Source organism: Trifolium pratense, linkage group LG1, assembly GCF_020283565.1.
Source record: "Trifolium pratense cultivar HEN17-A07 linkage group LG1, ARS_RC_1.1, whole genome shotgun sequence".
In the NCBI taxonomy this organism is placed as follows: Eukaryota; Viridiplantae; Streptophyta; class Magnoliopsida; order Fabales; family Fabaceae; genus Trifolium; species Trifolium pratense.
The window spans coordinates 32,628,649-32,648,194 of record NC_060059.1 but is presented as its reverse complement, the minus strand read 5'-3'; positions in this window follow the sequence as shown (position 1 = coordinate 32,648,194).

The window sequence follows — 19,546 nt, the reverse complement described above, 5'->3', positions numbered from 1 at the left end:
TTTCTCATGATTTTTATTTGAAATTATATAGTTATTTGATTACTTATTTATATTTTTTATTTATAAAATTCAAAGTATTACAAAATAATTTTAAAAAAATAACAATTGTTTTACAAGAGTAATTTTGTCAATTAAATATGTTATATATCTTATCATATTATTATGAGCAAGTATGTATTAAAAACAAAATATAATAGTTATCATGTTTGTTATCCTGTGTGCACCAAACATAGGATATGATAACTGAGTATAACTATTATCCTGCAGTTATCCTATCCTATCCTTATCCTGTTTTATATCCTATCCTGTCACTATGCTATCCTGCGCACCAAACGGGCCCTAATGAGATTACATGGTGAGATTCTGCGTCAAATTTCCATTCCTTTTTAGTGTCGTTTGACTAGGATTTAACGTTCCTATTTAACTGTCGTTTTGGTATTTTAATACATTCTGTCAATTACTCTTATTTTTTTCAATAAAACTAATTAGTGTTATATATGGAAAACATTTATTGGTGGATTAAAATCAGGGAATAATAGTCCTATAAGTGTAGCTCAAATGATAGTTACTGATAACAGTCAATTATATGTTGTTTTTATCAGTAATTTAGGTAGTTTTAATAGCAGTTGAAGCCCAAAAGCAAGCAAATACCTGGAAAAGTGAAGTTACTTGGCCCAGAAGCAAGAAAATTGGAAAAAGCAGCAAAAAGGGCAAAAATGTAATAAATCAGCGCATCCATCGTACCCATGATGAATCCTGGCGTGGCGCGATGAGAATGCAGTTAAATTGAAGAAAATCTGCAACAAATATTTTTCATCGTACCACGATGACATGTCATCGTGGCACGATGATGACTTCAAAAGCACGCAGAAAATCCCGAAGAAATATTCCATCGTACCACGATATGATCTATCGTGGACATGATAAGGCAAAAATACACGCCATCGTGGCCACGATAGGTGCGATGGACGCGCAGAAAAAGCCCAAACCCAGCTGAAAAACTATAAATAGAGTCTTCTTTCTCCACTATTATTTATTTAGAAATCACTCAACAACGGTGATATTCACTCTAGAGTTAGGAGCAGGCAAGGAGGCCAAGGAACTCCAAGGCCGTTCTTTTCTTTCTGTCTTTGTAATTTATTTTTCCTAGGTTAGGTGGAGTCGAGGAACTCCCTTACGAATGCTTGATTTTGTATTTTGTACAATTTAGGTATATATTCAATTGTGTTCTAATTTCAAACTCTTTTATTGTCCGGTTTTATATTTATTTTAATACTTATCACATTAGAATAAAATCTAAGGACCTAGTGGAAATCGCATAGGAAACGAAGCTAGTAATCCCTAAAGAAGGACGGTATGTTATGACCATTAAATTCAGTATCTGAGGTCTTAGTATAGGATTAGAAAGAACGATAATTTCTACCTGAGGCAGGGTTATGACTAGTTAGCGGCACACATGGAGCTACTAAGGTAATGATACCAACGTTTTTAACAAAAAAAGTGGAACCTGGGGCGATGATACTTAAATAGAGTAAGGGTAACCACTAACTAGGCTTTGAACAGTTAGTAAAAGAATTAGGGAACGATATTGCTTCTGAACCTATTTTCAATAGTCTAATTCCTGATAGAGGGAAACAAGGGAATAACCACCAAGCAGGAGTAAGGGAGGGATCCGACCACACTTAACCACCATGTGTGGTCTCACACACACCATTTATTTTTCTGTCATTTAATTTCTGTCTTTAATTTCCTATCATTTACTGTTAACCGCAAAGATACATTTCAAACACCAAAGCGAACACAAATCATTCTTAAGCGAAACTAGTAACTTTGGCACAATCCCCGTGGAGAACGATAAACTTAACATTTTATTATTTGGTAGCAATTCTGTGCACTTGCAAAACCACCGTCAGTTACCAGAGACATTATTGAAATGGTCGGGGTTCGAACTCCAGATTCCATGTTTCCCCATATTTAAATGTGTGAGTCTTGCCATTATTAAACTACGTACTTAACCAAAAATAAATCAAGGTATAATAGGATTTAATTGAATATTGTCTAAAAGTACCGGTAGATAATAATATAAGTTGGGTAGTGTTTATTTATTTATTTATTAGTTAAATGTATTTTTGGTCCCTATAGTTTCACAGAATTTTCGTTTTAATCCCTGAAGTATGTTTTCACACTTTTTAATCCTGAAGTTTTATTAGTCAACGGTTTTAGTCCCTGCTATACATTTTTATTCGATATTTGAGTTTGTCACTATATTAATGTAGAAAATTAATTTAAAATTAAATATTTAAAAATTTGTTATATAATATTGTTGAAATATAAATGAAATTATTGTGTTATTTATTTCTTGTAAACTTATTTATTCAATTTTTTATGTTTCAGTGACAAATAATGGTCCCGTGTATATTCTTAATAAAAAATTAGAAATTTTATTAGGAATATTTAGCGTAATTTAATAAGTTTGATACTAATTAACTTAATTATATTATTATTAATGGTCAGTAATAAACTTTGTAGTAATATTGTTTATGTTTTGTTTATAAAAAAAGTTGTTTATGTTTCTTTTTATTAAAAAGTATTTTTTTATTTCTATATTCCTATTTTAATGCGGTTTCTCCTTATTTTTTCTATATTCTTTTTATAATTTTTTTATTGATTAAAATTTCTATATTTTTTATTGCTTTTTTTTTCTTCGTATTTTTATGTATAGATTTTTTTTCCCAATCTATAATCTTTTGTTCCTATTTTTAAGCATATCATATTTTTAATTTTTAATTTTTTAGTGAAATTACAATGAAGATATAAAATCTTTATTGATTTTCTTTTCTTCGCAAAATCTCTATTGACGTTTTTTATTATTATTAACTTTTTTTTTTTTTACTTTGATCATCCAGTACGATAAAATTTATGCTACTTAGAGAAATGATTTGGTGTCAAGGATAAAAAAATGGTTGAAGAAAAAAAATGTGTTTATACATTTCAAAAAATTACATGTTAGCATAAATCTTTTACGTAGCTAATAGACCTTACTTTAGGTGGTTTTTGGAGTAAGTTAATTAGCATTTAGAATTTTCTATGCATGCATGCTAAAATATTTATATTGGCACACATTGACGCCAATTATATATTTTTCGTAGACACAATAGGATCGTACTTTTTTGGAGAATTTTGATGAGAGAGTGAATATATATATTTTTTTTGAAATCATGATTCATCACGTCAAATGTCGTGTATAGAAAAAGTTTTCTAAATTTATAAACACATATTTTATATTTATATTATATTTAGATGATTTTTTTATTATTGTTGTTATTATTATTATAGTTTCGTTAATACTTATCATTGTTTCAATTAATACAAATAACTTTTTCATGTTATATAATATAAAATAGTACATAATACCCGTGCATCGCACTGGTAAAAGTCTAGTACTATTTAATATTTGGATAGGCTTAGGTGTTGGGTCCATGGTGTTTGATACGTCAGGATTTTATCTCATGAATGAATGCATTCTAAGGGATATACACAATGAAAGAAAAAAGTGCAATTTAAAAAAACTACGTAACTTCTTTTAGTTATAGTTTTGTACTATTATAGGTGATGAACTTACTGATTAAACATGACCAGTGTTGTTTTTTCTGTTTATGTTTTGTTAGTTTAGCCGTTAGTTTTGATTTTCCTTTTTTTTTTTAAATAAAAATAAAGGCAAATTACTTAACTATCAAACAATATTTAATTATTTAAAGAAAAGATAGTGTTTTTTTTTTTCAAAAAACATAGTAGGAGTAGGCTTGCCAACTTATTCCCACATGGTTTTAGGTGGGAGTAAGTTAGCAACTCATATTAACGTCTTACGAACTTTCAAAAAATAGGTTAATTTTAATGTATTTGATTGACATATCAAATGATTTTCGATTAATGTCATATTTTATAAATATGATCTATGATATAGTATATTTTGATCAAACGGTCGATTTTGTAATACGATCATTCAGTAAAGAATTATTGAAGGTGTCATATAAAAAGTTTGACACCTTAGTGTCTCATTTGATCGTGACTTTTATGTATATATATATATATATATATATATATAGGTTTGTCCTTCAGTTTTTCAGTTTTCCATCAACTTAGTATTTGGACAGGTTTGGTGTTGGGTCCATGGTATTTAATCAAGTGTTTGATACGTCAGGATTTTACTTCAAATTTAATTTATGAGGAGCAGGAATCTATTTCTTCTTTTGACAACAAATACAAATCAAGTTTTAGTGTAACTGATTTCAAGTCAAGTTCAAATTTTTGGTCCTTTAAACATTTAAATCATATTAGAAATTTTTGTTTTAGATTTTCTCATATATTTAGAGAGGTAAAGAATTTTGTTAATTAGTAACTCCGGCTTTAAAATCATCCTTGATCAAATTAGGCATATATTGAAAGAATATGCTAATGTAACCGACTGAGAATCAATATATAAGAGAGAAGACTCTGTACAATATTATTAATAAACTCAACATTTCAATTTAAATCTATTGAAATCAATTGCTTTTATCAATTCAATAATACGTAGCACTGTAAATTGCAGCAAATTAAATGGCAAGTAACCCAAACAGCAAGTGAATTAACAAACTAATTCACTTAGTAATGAAACAAATTTAAAGTTTGACCAAGTAAATAGAAAAAAGAGAATCACTACTACAATCCAACAAAACTGATTATTATACAAGATGTGAATCAATGTCAGCTAGCTAATTAATGATACAATGACAACAGGGAAACTAATTCTAACAAACTAAACTAACTTCTAACAGTCTAGTGGATAATACAGTTATGACAACTAGATTGCTTAGGAAGCAAGTAACCGATTACAAGTTAGTCATTGCTGATTTTCTTCATCTTTCACATATCCCCCCTCATGCTAGAGAAGATGTTAATCATTCCTAGCTTGGCCTGCAACTGTTGAATGGGCCAGGATGAAGAGGTTTTGTTAAAATGTCTGCAACTTGCCCTTTAGACGGAACTGATAGCAAGTGTATGAACCCTGGCCATATTTTTTCTCTAACCACATGACAATCCATTTCTATATGTTTGGTTCTCTCATGAAATATAGCGCTTGTAGCTATATGCAATGCAGATTTGTTGTCACAGTAGACGACGATTGGTGAAGAATGTTGATGACATGAATTTAATTATATGATGTTTTTTTGTTAGTTTTAGGATTTATTTCATGTGATTTTAGTAGTTTTAGGTAGCCAATCATGGAAAATACCTAAGGTTTTAACTTTTAACTTAATTGGAGAAAAAGCAAGAGTTAGATGAAATTACACAAAAACAATAAATAAATAAATAAATAAATAATAATTTTGATATCTCTCAATAACATATCAAATGATTTTAGATTTGTCTGACGTTTTACATAAATGATCTACATGGTATAAACTTCAGACAAATCTAAAATCATTTGATATGTTATTGAGAGATATCAAAATTAACGGTTTGTGTCTTATTTTATATGTTGTTAATTTTTATGTGTCGCAATAGCATAGCAAAAATGATTTTGGATTTGTCTGAAATTTTACACAAATGATCTATATGATATAAACTTTCAATCCAACAGTGGATTTTATAAAATTTATATCGGTTAAAATATTATTTAGAGGTGTAACGTTTGGTGTCGAAATAGTTGGTGTCATTTGATCCTGACCCTTAAATTAAATATTAAAAATCCAACGCACCCTTAATAGAAATCAATTTCTTTATTATTTATGAATTGAAAAATCAATTGAAGAAATTCTATGGATAGCTAGGGATCTTGAAGGGGGGAGCAGCACAGTTTCCCCTAAACTTTTAAATTTTTAATATTTTTTTTTTTAATTTTAGATTGTTGTTTTATTATTGGTTTCATTTTAGTTTTATTCCTCCTATTTTATTAAACTCACAAAATAGCAAGGTTGTCAGAACCGGACCGGTCATCAAACCGGTGAACTTATCGGTTCAAGGTTCAATTGGTCGGACCGGGGTTCAATCGGGTCGGACCGTTTTTAATTAAATATATATATTTTTATATTTATATTAAAAAATAATACATAAAAAATATTATTAATAAATATTTCACACCATGAAAATGATAGATTAATTATTTTTTTAGTAATAATTATGTGAGAAATAATACATATGAAACATACTTTTTGTATTTTTGTAATACATATAATAATTATATAATGCTATTTTTTTATGATTGAGTATATATATATCGGGGTTAGTAAAAAATTGAATATTAGAAGAAAAAAAAAAAAAGCTTTGATTTTTATGATTGGCCCAAGCCCACTTATTCACCGAACCCTAAATTTACTAAAGTGAAATGAAGCAGCCGTATCCAAATTCCAATAGACAAAACAGCAGCCATCTTTCAACTTACATATTCATTCCCTCATTTTTTTTGTTTAATTGGAAAAAGTTGCAGCCATCTTTCAACTTTCACATATTGTTGTAATCTAACTCTCAACCTTCTTCATCTTCTGTTTATTTTATTTTATGAAGAAATCATCTTCTTGTTATTATGAATTGATGGATTTTATCTTCCCTTCATTCTTCTTTCTTCTGATTTTTTTCTTCTTTCTTTTCTACATATCTGGTAGTTTGAAACTTAAACGAATCTGGAAACCAAACGAATCTATTTTGGTGTTGAATCTTGCTGCTGATTTCAGTTTTTTTTAGAAAATAAAAATAAAAAATTCCAGAACCGCCGAACCGCCCCGGCCGGTTCACCGGTTTGACCCGGTTCCGATCCGGTTCGAACATTTTTTTGCCGGTTCTTTTGCTGTCCGTTTTTCAGACATAACCGAACCGTTGCAACCTCCGGTTCGCGGTCCGACCGGCCGGTCCGGTTCGGTTCTGACAACCTTGCAAAATAGTCTTCCTTTTTTTTTGACTTAAAATAGTTTTCCTTTTATAATTCAATTTTTTGGCTTTATTTTTATATTTGTTATAAATTTGATCCAGCTAGAGCTGTTAAAATGGGTGGTCCGGCCAATTTTGGCCCAGTCCGATCGGGCTTCGGGCTTCATCGGGTCAATTTACCCATTGATCAGTGCATTTTAATGCACATTCTTTTACTATTGTACTAGTGTATTCCTATGGTTTAATTTACTATTTTTACTATTTTAATGTGTTTTTATATTTAAGTTTATTTCTAACTTTATTTTATTTTCGCACTTAATTTATGAATAAATAGCACTTTGACACACTTCCAGTCCGCAGGTCATAACTGGAGCTACGAATATCGGATTGAGGCGCCGGAAGATGCGTTGGAAAGCTGAGATCAAGAGCTACAACTTTCATGTTGAGGAAAAAAAACCCAGTTCGGAGCGCAAGTGTGTCAAATATTTACGTTTATGTTCCAGACTTTATGAAAATAATGTAATTTCGGGTCAAACTTATGTTTTTCGACCCGTAGCTTTTTAAGCCCAATTTTCTCTGAGTACTTAAGCAAAAACACAGCTAGGGTTTCAAGGAAATTCTGATTGACGCAAAAAAATAGAAAAGAAAGGCTGCTACATTCTCATGGAGAACTAGCAACCCTAGGTTGATCCATTGGTATACGGGAACATCGTTCATGACTTCTTGAGGTTCAATTCTTAATAGTAATTCAGTTTATTTATTTATTGTCTTCTCTTATCAATTCATGCTCTTTATTAATTTATGAAACTCGAATATAGTGATGCTTAATCTCTATTTTGAGTTATATATTGTGAGACTTTTCGGATTGATTCATCGCTTGTATGACTAGTTCGAATAGGAATTGATATAGGTTTTTTCGCGCTTAGCAAAAAAGGGTTGGTCGAAATCTGTCATGATACAAACCGTGTTCTAAGTGACGCTTGTTCACTACTCATGGTTAGTTGAACACATTCTTTGCTTAATCGAATGAATTCGTATAAACTGTTTATCGCTTGTATAATCGGTCTTATAAACCAACCAAGGCATGAATATATAAACAATATTTTATGTGAACCGAGGATAGAATCATAACGAAGTTTTCCTAAAACCAATGGATTGATCGTCTTTTTATCAATTGAATTTCTAATACTACTCTTTCGATCTAAACAAACCCAAAACCCCATATTTAATTGTGTTATTCATTGTTCTTATTTTTACTAATTATTAAATTAGAGGTCCTTGTGAGACGACCAAGGTTAACTACCTTGTTACTACTTTTCTTAATTAAAACTTATTTTGATCACGAAACGACAGTGATCAAATTGGCGCCGTTGCCGGGGATCTCTGATTAGACTGATTAGAATTAGTAAAATTGAGAATCAACTAACATTACTAACAATTTTTGTTTTGTGAGTTTCTGCTGTGTTACAGGTTCTGACGTTGAATTTTGCATTGAAGCTGAAAAAAATAATCGATTTTCGGCCAACAGCTCAGATTGGTCCGAAATTTGGTCACAAAATCAGAAATAAATCAGAGAATAATACTTTTGTATCAAAGATACAAAATTTCAGGCTGAAAATCCGAAATTCCTTCGTTTAGACCACTTTTTATTTTGTTTTAATTTTCGATATATTTAAAAAAATATGGAAAAATTATATTTAGATCTTCTTAGATTTTAGAGATTTTAGGTGGTATATTTATTTTTTTTTAGATTTTGTTTGACACGATTTTTTATTTTTCTATTCATTTTTGTTTAGACCCCAAAAAAAAAAAAAAAAAAGAGAACACTTAGAAAAAATGGGTACCTCATTGGATGAATTAGCTTATCTTATTAATTTGTTGGAAGCAAGAGAACAACAAGCATGCTTTCAAAATCATATTCCACTTTTGTTTTGTAATTTTTGTGGATCAAACTATCATAGTATGGATGCATGTCCTATATTGTTCGATACTAGTTTTATTGGTATGAACCAATTTGTAGGGGTTGAAGATAATTCGCAATTTCAACAACATATGCAATCTCTTCAAGTTATGAAAGTCCAGCCTGATCATGTTGAACAAATAGTCTCCATCGACCATCAAATTCAAGAGAACAAGATGTCTCATGATAATGTACAACCTGTTGCACCACTGGAGGTAATGCAATGTGATACAAGTCTTAATGACTCTCCAGGTGAGCCCATTGAAACAATACTTGTTTCTGTTGATGAACACAAAATAAGCAACATAAATTCAAGTGAATGCATGGAAGAGATCACACCACAAAATTCCTTTGAATATGATATAGATGAATTACATACTTCGCTTGAAGTAGATAAATCTTTTGAAATTTTTTCTTGTGAATGTGGTGTTTGTAATATTTGTCATGAGATCAATGCAGCTATTTTAGGTGAAGACATTTTGATTCCGGCAACCAGTTGTGCAGAAATTCAAGCAAATACAATAACTCTTGTAGTTGACAGCAAAAATGTGGATTTTAGTCGGAAGAAACCATTGACTATAGAAAAAAAATTGTTGGTGGAACCTTTGATTAAGCCAAGAAACATGCAGTTGTCCTTCACCATTTGTGCATCTCGTCCACCCAATTTATCTGACTCACAAACTAACTGTGGATTGTCTGATTTCCATGCTTTTGTTATTGCAGGTGTACCATATGTGCTGGCTATTCCTCCCAAGCCACCAGATTTTTTACTAATATCTAAGTTCATCTGCTATTTGCTTTTTCCCGTTTCATGTATTCGAAGTGCAGAAAGGCCTCCTCCAAAACCACCAGACATGAAAGCTACACCTTAGCCCTCGGGTGTGTTCCTTCCTTTTCTTTATGCTTAATGTTATACATTGCGGACAATGTCTGTTTTAAGTGTGGGTGGGACATTTATTTATTTTACTTTCCTGTCAATTAAAAAAATATAATAATAATAAATAAATAAATTTAGCATGCATGCAATTGTTATGAGTAGTTACATGTTTTAGGACTAGAGTAATATAGTTGTAGGATTGGTGAAATTTTTGGAAATTCTTGTTTTCATGCTTGATATGATGATCTTTGCACCTTAATGCACAACTGCTGAAAAACATGCAAACTTAGTAGTGGCTTGATAAATCTTTAAAATACACAGTCATTATCCTAAGTTGTCTGAGTATAGAATATGATAAAGAGGTATGATTAGGACTAAGTTTGAGGGAAAGCTGGATTACTTGATTGTAGGATCATGGCTAGATTAAATGATGGGATACTACACAATAAAAAAAAAAAATTAAAAAATTAATTATAGAATAAGTTCCTGTGCCCGAAACTGGAGGAACAATAATGAATATGTTGAGTTCCTGTGCCCGAAACTGGAGGAACAAATGCTGTGTAGGGTGCTCTATTCGGAGTAACAGGTTGGACTCATTACAAGTGAGATCCCGTCAGGTGAAAAGGTAGAGTAGCACCTAAAGCATAACTAAAATGAACTTAAGTAGTATCCTTGCGTATAAAAATCAAAAAGCCTGTGAGAACAAGAAAAGCGTAGCTTCCCCTCAAGCTGAAATCTAAACTCAAACTCTGAGTTGTAGGAAAGAAAAGGTAGCTTAGTATCCTGACTGTGTAGTTTATGAGAAGGATCATGTCATGACTCTGGTTGACAGTAATAGGCAGTTCACACACACACGCATGATTATCATTGATAGTTGACATACAAGAGTTATGCCAATCTTTGAAAAACAATCCAAGGCTTGTAGCTTGAATCTTAGAATGTGTTGGTACTTCTGACGTTGTAGCATGCTTGTTTGTGTTTTAAATTTTTAGTTTAAGTCTTTAATCCTAAGTTTTGCTCGGAGTGCAAAAGTTCAAGTGTGGGGGAATTTGATCAGTGCATTTTAATGCACATTCTTTTACTATTGTACTAGTGTATTCCTATGGTTTAATTTACTATTTTTACTATTTTAATGTGTTTTTATATTTAAGTTTATTTCTAACTTTATTTTATTTTCGCACTTAATTTATGAATAAATAGCACTTTGACACACTTCCAGTCCGCAGGTCATAACTGGAGCTACGAATATCGGATTGAGGCGCCGGAAGATGCGTTGGAAAGCTGAGATCAAGAGCTACAACTTTCATGTTGAGGAAAAAAAACCCAGTTCGGAGCGCAAGTGTGTCAAATATTTACGTTTATGTTCCAGACTTTATGAAAATAATGTAATTTCGGGTCAAACTTATGTTTTTCGACCCGTAGCTTTTTAAGCCCAATTTTCTCTGAGTACTTAAGCAAAAACACAGCTAGGGTTTCAAGGAAATTCTGATTGACGCAAAAAAATAGAAAAGAAAGGCTGCTACATTCTCATGGAGAACTAGCAACCCTAGGTTGATCCATTGGTATACGGGAACATCGTTCATGACTTCTTGAGGTTCAATTCTTAATAGTAATTCAGTTTATTTATTTATTGTCTTCTCTTATCAATTCATGCTCTTTATTAATTTATGAAACTCGAATATAGTGATGCTTAATCTCTATTTTGAGTTATATATTGTGAGACTTTTCGGATTGATTCATCGCTTGTATGACTAGTTCGAATAGGAATTGATATAGGTTTTTTCGCGCTTAGCAAAAAAGGGTTGGTCGAAATCTGTCATGATACAAACCGTGTTCTAAGTGACGCTTGTTCACTACTCATGGTTAGTTGAACACATTCTTTGCTTAATCGAATGAATTCGTATAAACTGTTTATCGCTTGTATAATCGGTCTTATAAACCAACCAAGGCATGAATATATAAACAATATTTTATGTGAACCGAGGATAGAATCATAACGAAGTTTTCCTAAAACCAATGGATTGATCGTCTTTTTATCAATTGAATTTCTAATACTACTCTTTCGATCTAAACAAACCCAAAACCCCATATTTAATTGTGTTATTCATTGTTCTTATTTTTACTAATTATTAAATTAGAGGTCCTTGTGAGACGACCAAGGTTAACTACCTTGTTACTACTTTTCTTAATTAAAACTTATTTTGATCACGAAACGACAGTGATCACCCATCGTGTGTTTTTTGCCTGTACCAAATAGCAAGGCTCAAGATATAATTAATGTTTGTAGAGTAACTTTTTATATTTTTAAGGTGTTGAATGCACAAGTTCCTAGACATAATTTCTTTATGGCTTAATTAGTCTATTGGTCCCTTAAAGACATTTTAGGTTTTACAATGGTCCCTTAAAGAAAAAAAAGGTAAATATAACAAAAAATTCCAATGGTTAAAATTTTAAAAATTAATAAGGTTTTTGGTGGACCACTTACACTTAATGACATCCACAATTCAGTCTACTAAAACTAACGTTTTTTTGTAAAAAATTGACGGAAAGGATCAATTAAAAAACAGATGTGTCTTTAAGGGACCAATCCTGACCTTTTTTTTCTTTAAGGGACCATTGTGAAACCTAAAATATCTTTAAGGTACCAAAAAACTAATTAAGTCTTTCTTTATTACTCCCTCCGGTCCTATATATAAGTGGGGCTGTCAAAATGGGCCGGGCTACCGGGCCGGCCCATTAGGCCTATATATTTTCACGTGCCGGGCTTCATAAATAGCGGGTCGGGCCTTATCGGGTCAGGCCTTATCGGACCAGGCTTTTTCATGGGCCGTCATGGGCCGGCCCACAAGCTTTTGGGCCGACCCCTTAAAGAATCCTTTTGACTATATATTATAGCTAGCTAGGAACATGTTTTAATTAATTTTACAAATAGCCACATTTGAATTGAACCTTTCATGCATATCATTTGTCATGTGTTGATTTATAATTTGTGCTTTTTTACTTTTAAATTGATGATGCAAAACGAACTTGGGACGTGTAACTATATGTTAGTGGCATGTATGAAGTTAAGCAAGTATAGTCAAGCCTAATCCTTTAAAAAGTCAAATGTGACTCTTGCCAAAAAGATACCTAAGCTAGCTAAGTCATGTATTCAAAGTAAAGCTGTTAATCTTTGGATGTAATGAATAAAGTGGACTCTAAGACGAACCGATAAAATTCAAATCTCAAGAGCATGGATTCTAATGAACCTGTTGTTTCTTTCTTGTGTATAACTTATAAGTACTTCTCGTTCTTTCCTTTTATAATATAATAATCTTAATGATCAATTTATTTTTATTGTGTTTGTAATGTAGTCATGGATGATTTTGATACAACTTTCCAAGCTATTGACGAAGATGATTTGGTAATGTTAGAATCTCCTCTAGTTGCTAATACGAAAAATGTTATTGAGGGAGACTCTGTTGAAATAAAAAATAAGAAAAAAAGGGCAAGGCGATCTCTAGTTTGGAAACATTTTACAAGGATCGGTAAAGTTGATGGGGAGAAAAATGTACATGTAATAGTTGTCATGGTATGTATACATGTGGTGGTGGCACTGGTCACTTAAAGCGCCATATTCTTGCTTGTCATAAAGTTCCAGACAATCATGATGAGGGACTCAAGTTGGATGACGAAGAAACATTATTGAAGAAGTGGCAATTTGATAATAAGGCTTACAGAGATTCACTTGCTAGAAGCATCATAAGACATGATCTTCCATTTAGCTACGCCGAGTATGATGCGGTTTTGGTTACAAACAAGATATTGAATCCTGATTTTGTTCCCATTTGTAGAAACACTGCAAAAACCGATTGCATGAGTGTGTTTTCAAGTGAAAAGGAAAGGCTAAAGAGTGTGTTAGCATCCATTCCAGGTAGAGTTTGTCTAACTTCTGATGTATGGACAGCTGTAACAACACAAGGTTATATGACTGTCACTGCTCATTATGTTGATCAAGATTGGAAGTTAAATAGTAAATTGCTTTCATTTTGTCACTTGGATAGTGCACATACAGGGGTTGAATTATCTAGAAAATTGCTTGGTGCTCTTAAGGATTGGGGAATAGATCGTAAAATATTTTCACTCACATTGGACAATGCATCTTCAAATGATAGCATGATAAAAATTTTGAAACAGAGGCTTAATTTGCAAGATGCATTGTTATGTAAAGGAAAATATTTTCATGTTCGTTGTTGCGCCCACATCTTGAATCTCATTGTTCAAGATGGTTTGAAGGCGGTGGGTGATGCTTTGCATAAAATTCGAGAGTGTGTCAAATATGTGAAGGCCTCAGAGGGGAGATTGAGGGAGTTTAGAAAATGCATTCGAGATGTGCATCTAGATAATGTAAGAGGTGGATTCTTAAGGTTGGATGTTTGCACAAGATGGAATGCCACATATATGATGCTTGAAAGTGCTATTAGGTATCGACGTGCATTCATTAGCTTGAGCTATGATGATAAGAACTACAAGATTTGTCCAAGCATTGAGGAGTGGGAAAGAGCAGAGACCATTTGTAATATCTTGGCTCCATTTTATAATATTACTTGCTTAATTTCTGGTTCATCTTACACAACCTCAAACTTATACTTCATGCAAGTTGCACTTATAGAGATGGAATTGAATAAAAATTTTAATTGTAACACCCCGTTTTTCAAAGCATAAAAAGGGGTATTATTTTTTTTTTTAAAATCAACACGCTTAAATAAAATGGCGCGCGTGAACGCCCGCAGCTATCTCGGCAATTCGTCATTCAATAGAAAATAAATATAACATCAACACATTATATTACAGGGCTTCCTCGAAGCAAAATGTGTACCTGAATAATTTACATATGGCGGATACATTAAGTTCATCAACCAAAAGATACAAGTTATGAACCGAATATATCACAAGGCCAAAAGGCACTAAACATGTCTGAGTATAAATGTATAAGACATACAGTCATCCAAAATACAAACTAGGCCCTAAGCCTAACCAAAAATGTAGCCTAACAAGCGCTACTCTCTACACTCCGGGATAGTCCACGAAGTCCTCGCCGTCCTCACGGCCTACGGTCTCAGATGGCGCTCCATCGTCTGGGGGTGGGAGGAGCCCGCGATATGGCATGCAAAATAAGGGTCACCAACTGGAAACAAGAAATACAAATACCAAGTACCAAATAGAAAGCGGCTAAACACTTATCATTTTCCTCAACACATGCATAATAAATAAAATGCGCACATAGCCTAATGCAAACCTCTAATGAATGAGTGTGGCACCCCGTCACAGGATCGCCACGGTAACACCCCGTCACAGGATCGTTACATGCATGATTTCCGGAAATATTCTCTCAAAAAAAGGAGAGTCGTAGGTTTCTAGCAACACCCCGTCACAGGATCGTTACCTCTACTATCATCAACACAATCTCAAGGATTAGAGTGGACACCCCGTCACAGGATCGTCACACTCCGTGACACCCCGTCACAGGATCGTCACGTATTGGGACTCAATAAAGATCCCGAAGGATTAAGGTGGACACCCCGTCACAGGATCGTCACACCCCGCGGCCCACTCGCGCGGCCACGTACTATGAGTGCATGAGCATACGATACCCCTATCTATGCCATTTCAACACATTACATATATTCCAAACCAAATTATATGTAATAAAGCACAACTAGCAAAACAACCAAGCACAACAATAAGCAACCAAGCACAACAAGAAAGCATAGCCTAATGCTATCGACGAAATTTAAATACGGAAATAAAAACGGTGCCCTTACCTCGGCAATGCTTCCAACCAAAACCACAATGTTTCACACTATCTACCGTTTCGCATTTCCTAAAAATAACGAGCGGACAATGAATAAGTTTCTCCCAAATTATCTTATCGAAACTAAACCTATCTACAAAGGTCTAGAGGTGTCTAAGGCACTTCCTAACACTCTCGGATATTATTTCCGAGTCCTCCCCATAGTGATTAAAAATTCCCGAAGTTAAATACACTATTTTTCACAAAACAAACACATTTTCGACAAAATAGTTTTCAAACTAAAATGACCATAACTAATTCAACTCTTGTCCACTCGAGACGAACCATACGCCAAACTCTTCGTCTCGAAAAGACGGATCAAATGGTTAAGTTTTGAGGGAACTGAAACAATTTTAAATGGACGAAAATGCCCCTGCACAGTTCGTCCAGAATTGAGAAATCAAGGCATTCTCCCACAAATTTTCATTTTCAAAGCATACCATTGCTCTCTATGGTTTTAAACTTCAAAGGACACTTTCATACACTACCAAAACACTTGAAAACAACCTAAAAATTTTACGAAAATATCTCGACAAAATAATCGAGTTTTTCTTGCGTCGCAAGTTTCAAGTTTTTCTTTCCAAATACAATCCTATAATCAAACTTTGACCCACCTATGATCATTTCATCAAAGCATGCTCATTTTTCACAAAATTGTGGACTTAGAAAAATTTCACAATTTTTCCCCCCCCACACAAGCTCTAGGTTCTGCCCTTGAAAAACAAAGTGGCCCTTCCGCTCAAAATTTTTCGCTTCCGAGGGCATGGTAATATCCCATAATACCCCCGAGTTACTAATCCAAGCCCCAAAAAATTTTCCGGGCAAAGCCTCAAATTTCGAAAATTCAATTTTAGGTTCTTTAACACACATACAACACTAAAACCATTTTTTTCCCAAAAATTTTTGCATGGTAATTCGCCCTAGGCCACCATTGTGCCTCCCTCAAAGCCCTGACAAATTTTGAAACCTCTCCCACACTTTTCCGAAATTTCTCATGACCAAAAGTTTTGAAAATAAGGACCACACTCAAAATTTTCCAATGCAAAGTCCTAGCTAGCATCTATTAGTTCACATGGCCATGGAATTGATCAACCAAACCACTTTGAGCATCAAAACAAAAGTTTCTAAAAATATGTTCATAAAATCCTCAAGAACACACTCAAAATTATTTTTCCTTGTTTCACAAAATTAAAGCCATAATCTAACATCCATTTCTCTACTAAGCTCATAAACAACACCAAAAAGAAAAGCACAAAACAATTTTTCAAAGTTATGATCATTTCAAATAAGTTTTTCAAACCCTAACAAAATATTTTATGAAAATCTTAATCACCATGGAAATCACAACATGCCAAGCTTAAACAAGCTTAAATACTACTCCTAAACACTTCCCTAGAACCACAAACAACCAAAACTAATTTCTAGAAAACTAATTCTCAAGAACATAACCCAAAAATTCCTAGAATCATGAGTTTTAACCAAGCAAAAGAAAGGAGAAGACTAGTTACCTTAAGTGAAGTGATTCCCTTAGCAAGTCTAGGTTCCAAAGAGCTTCCAAGCTTGAAATGGAATGATTTGATGGAGGATTGAAATTTTGTGATGGTTAGGGAATGGAAGAGATGAAGCACGGCCAAGAGAGAAGGAAGAGTGAGTGATTTTCTGATTTTTGCTAAGTCCACAAGTGGCCTAAACCTCCTTACTATACATTGGTCATAGCCATTTCCAACCATTGGATCAAAGGTGCACCATAAGCCATGAAAAACCCTAGCCATTGGATCACTCAATCTCATCCACTCAAGATATTTATTTCCCTCATGAGAAACTCACGCCTCATCGACGAGTCGCACTACGCATACGAGCCAAACTCGCGAAACTAGAAAATTTAGAAACTAAATGTTCGCCTTAAACGATTTCCAAAAATTATCGCGAAACATTTTTCCTCGACTGTAATTTTCTTCCCTGACTCTTAAAAATATTCTCAGGACATATCCTAACTCGCGCAGATATATAAAACTTCTATCTAAAATTTTACTGAATTCCGAAACCGTAAAATTTTACGACAGCGGGTAAACTATTGCCCGTTTTCTCAAAAACTAGCATAACGCGAAAAATGAAATTCTAAAGACACGGGATCATCCTCGTTCCTATAAGAAGACTAGGAAAACAAACCCCGTGTCATTCTGACACTCGAACACAAAACAGGCACGATCTCAGCAAAATATATCGTAATAACGACGATACTCGAACTAATAACTCTCGAACTCTAATCAACCTATCTATAACTAATGGTCTTCCATAAGACAAATCCAAATAGCATTCCTTAGCCCAACAACAAACCTCGGAAACGAAATCTACGCGAAAAACTAAGCAACAAAGGTCCCGGGTGCATAAACCCCTAAAGTCAACTAAAAGTCACAAAAGTCCACCTGTGAACAGTACCATGCGCCTATGCTCAGCCCCCATGGTCAGGTTTTGGCCTAAAATTCCAGGTAGAGTTTGTCTAACTTCTGATGTATGGACAGCTGTAACAACACAAGGTTATATGACTGTCACTGCTCATTATGTTGATCAAGATTGGAAGTTAAATAGTAAATTGCTTTCATTTTGTCACTTGGATAGTGCACATACAGGGGTTGAATTATCTAGAAAATTGCTTGGTGCTCTTAAGGATTGGGGAATAGATCGTAAAATATTTTCACTCACATTGGACAATGCATCTTCAAATGATAGCATGATAAAAATTTTGAAACAGAGGCTTAATTTGCAAGATGCATTGTTATGTAAAGGAAAATATTTTCATGTTCGTTGTTGCGCCCACATCTTGAATCTCATTGTTCAAGATGGTTTGAAGGCGGTGGGTGATGCTTTGCATAAAATTCGAGAGAGTGTCAAATATGTGAAGGCCTCAGAGGGGAGATTGAGGGAGTTTAGAAAATGCATTCGAGATGTGCATCTAGATAATGTAAGAGGTGGATTCTTAAGGTTGGATGTTTGCACAAGATGGAATGCCACATATATGATGCTTGAAAGTGCTATTAGGTATCGACGTGCATTCATTAGCTTGAGCTATGATGATAAGAACTACAAGATTTGTCCAAGCATTGAGGAGTGGGAAAGAGCAGAGACCATTTGTAATATCTTGGCTCCATTTTATAATATTACTTGCTTAATTTCTGGTTCATCTTACACAACCTCAAACTTATACTTCATGCAAGTTGCACTTATAGAGATGGAATTGAATAAAAATTTTAATAGTCAAGATGAAGTGATCAAAGATATGATCAAGAGGATGAAGGAGAAGTTTGACAAGTATTGGAGTGAATATTCAGTTACTCTTTCACTTGGAAATGTTCTTGATCCAACATCAAAGTTGAACTTTTTGACATTTTGCTTTAAGAAACTTTACCCAAGTAATTATGAAGACAAGATTAAAAAAGTGAAGGATGGTTTGCTTGATCTCTTTGATGCATATAAACAAGACATTGTTGGAACAAAATTGATTTAAAAAATGTTTGCCCCTAAATCTATTAAGGTTTTGATGATAACAAAGTATTAATGTACAATCGGAAGGACTAAAAATTTATTTTAAGTGTGCAGAACTTAGCTTCAGACAAGCTCTGAAGAAAGCTCAGAAGACAAGTCTTCAGAAGTTCGCAAGAACTCAGAAGATAAGAATCTTCAGAAGTTACTTACATCAGAGGATGAAGACATCAGAACTTGCTAAAGTCTGAAGTGAATCAACTCTGAGGTATATCTTGAATGGAGTGAAGATTCGAATTTGAAGGTCAACTCTCCTACCAATGAAGAAAAGGACCTCTCAACCTTGATCAGAACAGCTACCTGCATTTTGTCTGTCCACAATGGAGAACGTGGGTTATCAGGCTTATTAGCTGAATAAGGAAAGTCTTCTCTGCACATGGTCAAAGTGTCTGAAACTCTTACTCTGTTTTGGAAACGACCAAACTGTATC